The sequence below is a fragment of the Phodopus roborovskii genome, unplaced genomic scaffold, assembly GCF_943737965.1.
Source record: "Phodopus roborovskii unplaced genomic scaffold, PHOROB, whole genome shotgun sequence".
In the NCBI taxonomy this organism is placed as follows: Eukaryota; Metazoa; Chordata; class Mammalia; order Rodentia; family Cricetidae; genus Phodopus; species Phodopus roborovskii.
The window spans coordinates 13928639-13935368 of NW_026126480.1; the positions used below are offsets into that span (position 1 = coordinate 13928639).

Genomic DNA, 6730 nt, shown 5'->3' on the forward strand with positions numbered 1-6730 from the left:
ATGCTCCAAAGCAGCTTAAGGATTTAAATCAGTGTGAAAATCACTGTCCTAGATTAGTAGCCTTCAAACTGTGACCCAAAACATCCACAAGTTCCCAATTTTTTTTTCCTTTTTCTTTTTTTAGTTGATCCATAGAGCCCAAACTACTTTCCAATGGCTAGGCCTGGTGATGCAACCTAGAATACAATTTCAGCTTCCTTCTATAGACACTGGGGCAAGAACATCACAAGTTCAAGACTAATCTGGACTACAGAGTGAGTTCTAGGCCAGGCTAAGAAACTTACACCCTAATAGAGTACTTGCTGAGCATACTGTGGCCCCTAGGTTCAATCCCCAGTACAACGATAAAACAAAAAACTAAAACTTGAACATCAATCAATCAATCAATCAATCAAGAATGAACTTATTGAATTCTTCACTGCCACCTAGTACAAATTGTCACTGTCATTAAGACTGTCCTTAATGAAGCCAGGCAGTGATGGCACAGGCCTTAATCCTAGCAAGCAGGAGGCAGAGACAGTTGGATCTCTTTGAGTACGAGTTCACCCTGGTCTACAAAGTGAGTTACAGGACAGCCAGAGCAACACCTTGTCACAAAACCCTGTCACAAAAAAACCAGTAAGACTTGAAGCAAAAATTTGAATTTTGGAAACTTTCCTGAAAGTTTGTCAGCTACCACGCTCCTTTTAAATTTTGAATTTATTTTTATGTTTATGGGTGTTTGGCCTGCATGTGTCTTCGTAACACATGTGTGTACCTGGTGCCCATAGAGAGAACATCAAATCACCAAGAACTGTAGTTACGGGGGGGGGGGTGGGGGGTGTTGCTAGCCTCCATTCGAATGCTGGGATTCAAACCTAGTCCTCCATCACAACCTCCCCTTTCACAAAGCCCAGGTGTTTTGCCTGCATGTCTATCTGTGCACCACTTCTGTGACTGGTACAAGTGGAGGCCAGAGGAGGACATTGCATTCCCTGAAACTGGAGTCACAGATGGTTGTGAGTCACTATGTGGGTGCTGGGAATTGAACCCACATCTTCTGAAGAGCAGCCAGTGCTCCTAACCACTGAGCCATCTCTCCAGTGCTCCCACCCTCACAGGGTTTCCTATATCCCAGGCTGGGTCTCAAAGTAGCTATATTGCCAAGGAAGACCTTACACTTCTATGCTTGTTAGTTTTTCCTGTCAACTTGATATAACCTAGACTCACCTGGAAAGAGAGAACCTCAACTGAGCAACTAACTTTCCAGACTAGACTGGCCTGTGACCATGTCTGTGAGAAAATGTCTTGATTGATGATGGATACAGGAGGTCAGCCTATGTACCAGCAGCATCCTATGAAGGTGGGGTGGTGGATCTGAGCTATATAAGAAAGCAAGCTGAGAAGCCAGTGAGCCAGCCACCCACTAACAGCCTTTCTGCATGGTTTCTGTTTCAGTTCCTACCTTAAATTCCCTCTATGATAGGCTGTGACTTGGAAGGGTGAGATGAAATAACTTTTGCCCCCCCTAAGTCACTTTTGGTCATGGTTATTCATTACAGCAATAGAAAAGTAAACCAAAATAACTTCCTGCCTTCACCTCCAAGTACTGGAATTATAAAGTGCTGGGAATGGATTCCAGGGCTTCATAGATACTAACACAAACATTCCACTACACTGCCAACCCTCAGCTCCCAAATTTGTTGTTTGACAGAAGGTCAAGTCCTGGAACTCCATCTGTATACCAGGGGATGACCTCAAACTCCCCAGGACTGTAAACATGATGGCCTGTGCCATCACACACTGGCTTAACTACCTAAGGGAATACTGAGGTGGATTAATATAGTAACAACTGTAATATTTGATCTGTCAAAATTAATAACTCAGTGAACCAATAATTTCCAAATCAACACTGATGTTATAAAATCATGCATGAGTAATGACACAGCATACAAGATGAACTGATGAATTTCAGTATAACACAGCTCATAAATTTAATGATAATAGTTCCCAAATGTGTAGTTTAACAAACCTTTAACAAGTTAGTACAGTGTCAATGGAGAATACAAATATCAGTCTAGTCTAAAGAGTGAGTTCCAGGACAGCCAAGTCTATACAGAGAAACGTCTTGACACCCCCCCCCCCAAAATCCTTTCTTTTTTAGCTACTTATCTATATAAGGATGAGTATTTCTCACAAACTTACGTAAAATAACCTTGTCAACTGTTGGAACATAAAAGATGACTAGTGTATCCAATAATCTTTTATTAAGTCAGCTTCCTCACTGAATTCTTCAATTATTATGTTCAATTTGCATTTTATTTTTCAGACAGGGTCTTACTACTTAGTTCTGGCTGGCTTTGATATACTTGCCTAAAGTGCTGAGTTTAAAGGTATGAACCACTATGTCTCCATTTATTTATTTTAAACAGTCACTTCTATTTTATTTTAAATTAACTATGTATGTATGTATGTATGTATGAATGTGTGTGTGTGTGTATGTATGTATGTATGTATGTATGTATGTATGTATGTGTATGTATGTGCATGTGAGTGCAGTACCCACTGTGACCAGAAAGAGGGCACTGGATCCCTTGTAGCTCCAGTTACAGGCAGCTGTGAGATGCCTAAAATCGATGCTAGGAACTGTACTCAGGCCCTCTGCAACAAGAGTACATGTTCTTAACTGCTACCTCTCTAGTCCCCACTTACTTATTTTTAAAGATAGTCTCACACTGTAGCAGTTCAGGCTGTTCTTCAACTCCTAGCAATCAACAATCAAGTTCTGGGATTACAGACATGAGCCATAACAACAGATCTCAATTTTAATTTTTTTTTGGTTTTTCAAGACAGAGTCTGTATAACAACCCTAGCTCATAATTTTAAAAATGTTATTTTTTATTATTGTTTGAGTGTATGCCATGAGGTACATGGGGAGGTCAAAGGATAACTGGAGTAGTTCTCTTCTTTCCAGGCTTATGTGGGTTACAGGTAAGGAATTCAGGTTCCTGGACTTGTGTTCCAAGCCCTTTACCTACTGAACTATCTCACTAGTTTTAGAACACTTAATTTTCAAACTTTTAAGAAGTGTAGGAACCACCAAGTGTGAGAGGTGCTATCTTAAACTACTGCCATAACCTAATTTATCTGCACACCTTCAGTTTCACATCCTTCAATCTAGCTACCCTGCTAATCCTGATCTTCATCTTACAGTTTTAAAGACTTAGCTAACTGCACACATACACAGACACACAAACACAGGAGGAATATACATGAGCTAGAACTCACTATGTAGAGCCTCCTACCTCTACTGCTTAGATCAATGTTTTTCAACCTTCCTAATGCTACCATTAATAAAGTTCCTCATGTTGTGGTGACCCCCAACCATAAATTTATTTTCATAGCTACTGTTATAAGTTGTACTGTAAATAATTTTTGGAGATAAAGGTTTGTCAAAGGGGTCACAACTCACAGGTTGAGAACTGTTGGCCTAAATCCAGGGATTTTAGGCACACGTCATTCATTATGCCTGACTTATTGTGTGCTGGAGATTGAACCTTGATCTTCAAGCATGCTAGGCAATCAATCAACAACTAATACATCCTCCAGCTCCATAAAACTATTTTTAAAATACAGCTGGGAGTTGGCAGCACACATCTTTAATCTCATCACTTGTGAAGCAGAGGTCAGCCAGATCTACAGAGTGAGTTCTAGGACAGCTGGGGCTACCCAGAGCAACCTTGTCTCAAAAAAACAAAGCCCACAAAAACAAATCCACAAAGGTCAAAGGTTACATTTTTTTTTTTTTTTTTTTTTTTTTTTTTTTGGTTTTTTCAAGACAGGGTTTCTTTGTGTAACAACCCTAGCTATCCTGGAACAAGCTCTGTAGACCTTGCTGGCCTTGAACTCACAGAGATTCCCCTGCCTCTGTCTCCCAAGTGCTGAGATTAAAGGCGTGTGCTGCCATTACCTGGCTCATAGCACTAAATTTAATATATGAATTCAACTACAAGTTCTTTTACCTCTTCCACAAAAAGAAAATCTAGATTTGTCATATGGAGGATAATCTACCAGATATGAAAGGTGAACCCAAAGGAAAGCTGGTCTATGACTTGGCTTTACAGTTTCCAATTGCAGTACTTGACAATTTTAAATTTCATGGAAAGCAGGGCATACCACCCTGTACTTGGGAGGAAAGGCAGGAGGATTAGGAGTTTAAAATCTGCCTGGAGCTACATACCAAAAATCTTGTCTCCAAAAAAAAAAAAGGGGGCGGGAGTTATTAGATAATTTATTAACTGACTTTACAAGCAAAGTAAGGGTATGGTTTTACTGAAATGTTGGGAATATTTTCACTCAGCCCTGATCTCAATCAGGGACTTTCTTGGTAGTTGCAACTTTGGGAGGAGGTGTTAATCAGTATCTAATAGGGAGAGGAAGAAGGCTGTTACATCATCTACAACTCAGGAGAGCAGCAATTAAAAAAATCTCAATATAAAAAGTATTAGCTGTAGTAGCTGAGATATCTTGCTGTGAGTTCATACTAAATGATTAGGTCAATTTCAAACACAATACATCAAATTCTCAGAAAATGCTTAATACCTGGCTTCTACTAAGGTTTACATCTCTCTCTCTCTCTCTCTCTCTCTCACACACACACACACACACACACACACACACACACACACGTTTTTGAGATTGGGATTTCTCTGTGTAACAGCTCTGGCTGTTCTGGAATTCACTCTGTAGACCAGGCTGGCCTTGAACTCAAATACACCACATGTGTGCCTAGTGCTCCAAGGTTACAGACAATTGTGAACCTCCATTAGATGCTGGGAATTGAACCCCAGTACTCTCCAAGAACAACAATGCTCTTAATCATGAAGCCTACTCTCCAGCTCTCCACAATTCTTAATTGATCTTCTATGTTGCCCAGGCTGGCTTCAAACTCGTAGGCTCTAATTCTCGAACCTCAACTTCCATAACTGGTGACATTACAGGCTTGCACCATAGCATCTTTATTGATATTTTAAAATCATTTGTTATTTTATATGAATTGATGCTTTGCCTGTATCTATGTCTGTGTAAGAGTATCTGATCTTGGACTTACAGTTAGTTGCCATATGGGTACTGGGAATTGAACACAGCTCTGGAAGAGCAGTCAGTGCTCTTAACGGCTGAGCCGTCTCTCCAGTAACCTCTATATTGATTTTTACTCACCTCCAACACTTGAGTTTTTAGGGCAGGCTCTCTATGTGCAGCTCTGGCTGTCCTGAAATTCAGTATGTAGGCTAAGCTAGCCTTGAACTCAGAGAGCTGCCTGCCTTTGCCTCTCAAGTGCTGGGATGAAAGGCTACTTTAACTATTTTTTAAGTTTAGTTCTCTAAAGTCTATGTTAGGGTTGAGTGTAACCGCAAAGCCTTTAACCAGCACCAGGGAGGGGAGGTAGAGGCAAGTGGTTTCTTTGATTTCATGACAAACCTACCTCAACCAGGATTTGAGTGAGATCTTGTCTCAAAAAAGAAAAAGTCTACATCAAGTACTACTAATAAAGCTTTATTGTCTTAATATATATGTGCAAAAAAGGTAGCAACTAAACTGGAAATGTTTTGAACACTATGTGAAATGTCCGTGTCTTTCCCTCCTACCAAATAGAAAATAGCCAATAATGAGAAACTGGAACATACAGGGAGGGTAGAATAGTATAAAAACTCTAGACTTTAGTCAAGACATCTGACATTACTGAGTCCTCTCCCACTTACAAAACCTCTGCAAGTGACGCAGAATAGGGGCACTGACAAATTTCTTAAACGCCTATGGCATTAATTCAAAAATCCAATCTTTCTCACTTCGGTTTACACGGTGCATGCGGCAGAACAGAAAAGAACCTTTCATTCGGTTGACCAGACCCCTCTAATCGCCAGTCATTGTCTTAAAAAGCTAACGCACTTCCGACTCACTCAAGGGGCTAACCCTAGACAAAACGCGTCCTGTAGAATGGTCAAAGAAGTGATGGGGGGAACCTCAGAGTCCCCAAGGCACCATCCCTGCAAGGGCCAGTCTACCGCGGCCTGCTCACCTCTGCCCGGCGAATGAATGAGTAGCACCGGAGCCAACGAGGTTCCCTCAGCGTGGGCTGCCACCGGAGACCCCCTGGCCTACGCCCCACGCGTGTGGACCCCCCCCACCAGGGCCTCCCGAGCCAAGCCGCAGGGCCGCGGGCCCCGCCCCCTCACGCAGGCCCGAAGGAGCGCGCCCGGCACGAGACTGGGCAGCTCAAAGGGCCCGGGGCGTCCCGCGCAGATGCCGGTCCAAAGAGGAGGACGCCCGGCCGGCTCCAGGGCGCTCCCGACTTACCGTGGTGTGTCTGGGGTGAGGGCCCAGGTTCGTCTACCACCCGCCGCTCACAGAGCAGCGCGCGGCCACCAGGAAACCGTCGCCGCCGCCGCCACCGACCGCCGCTCCGGGCGCAGCGCGCAGAGGCCCGACTGCGTCACACGCCGTCCACCGTCAGAGTCCAGCCCCGGGCGCTCCGCCCTCGCCGGCCGGGCATTGGCAGGCTGGTCCGCCACTCGAGGCTTACCCCGTTACTCATTGGGCAACGCGCCTTTTGAAACCGAACGTGAAGGCGGTCTCTGAGAAGGAGCAGAGGGGAAGAGGAGGGGCGTGAGGAATTGGGTGGGAAGGAAAAAAAAAAAAAAAAAGGAGGGACGATGGGGAGGGACGTGGAGTCCCACCCACTGTGCCGCGA

General features: G+C 43.6%; 1 protein-coding gene across 4 annotated transcripts in view; it reads right to left on the reverse strand.

Annotated features, from left to right (window-relative positions):
• Positions 1-6484, reverse strand: part of Nup98 (nucleoporin 98 and 96 precursor) — an 88375-nt gene extending 81891 nt beyond the window's left edge. For all 4 annotated transcript variants that reach the window (XM_051192428.1, XM_051192426.1, XM_051192427.1 and 1 more), the window contains exon 1: positions 6337-6484. The gene's annotated coding sequence lies outside the window, so the exon portion shown is untranslated. The remainder of the gene's footprint in view (positions 1-6336) is intronic.
• Positions 6485-6730: the final 246 nt, after the last annotated feature.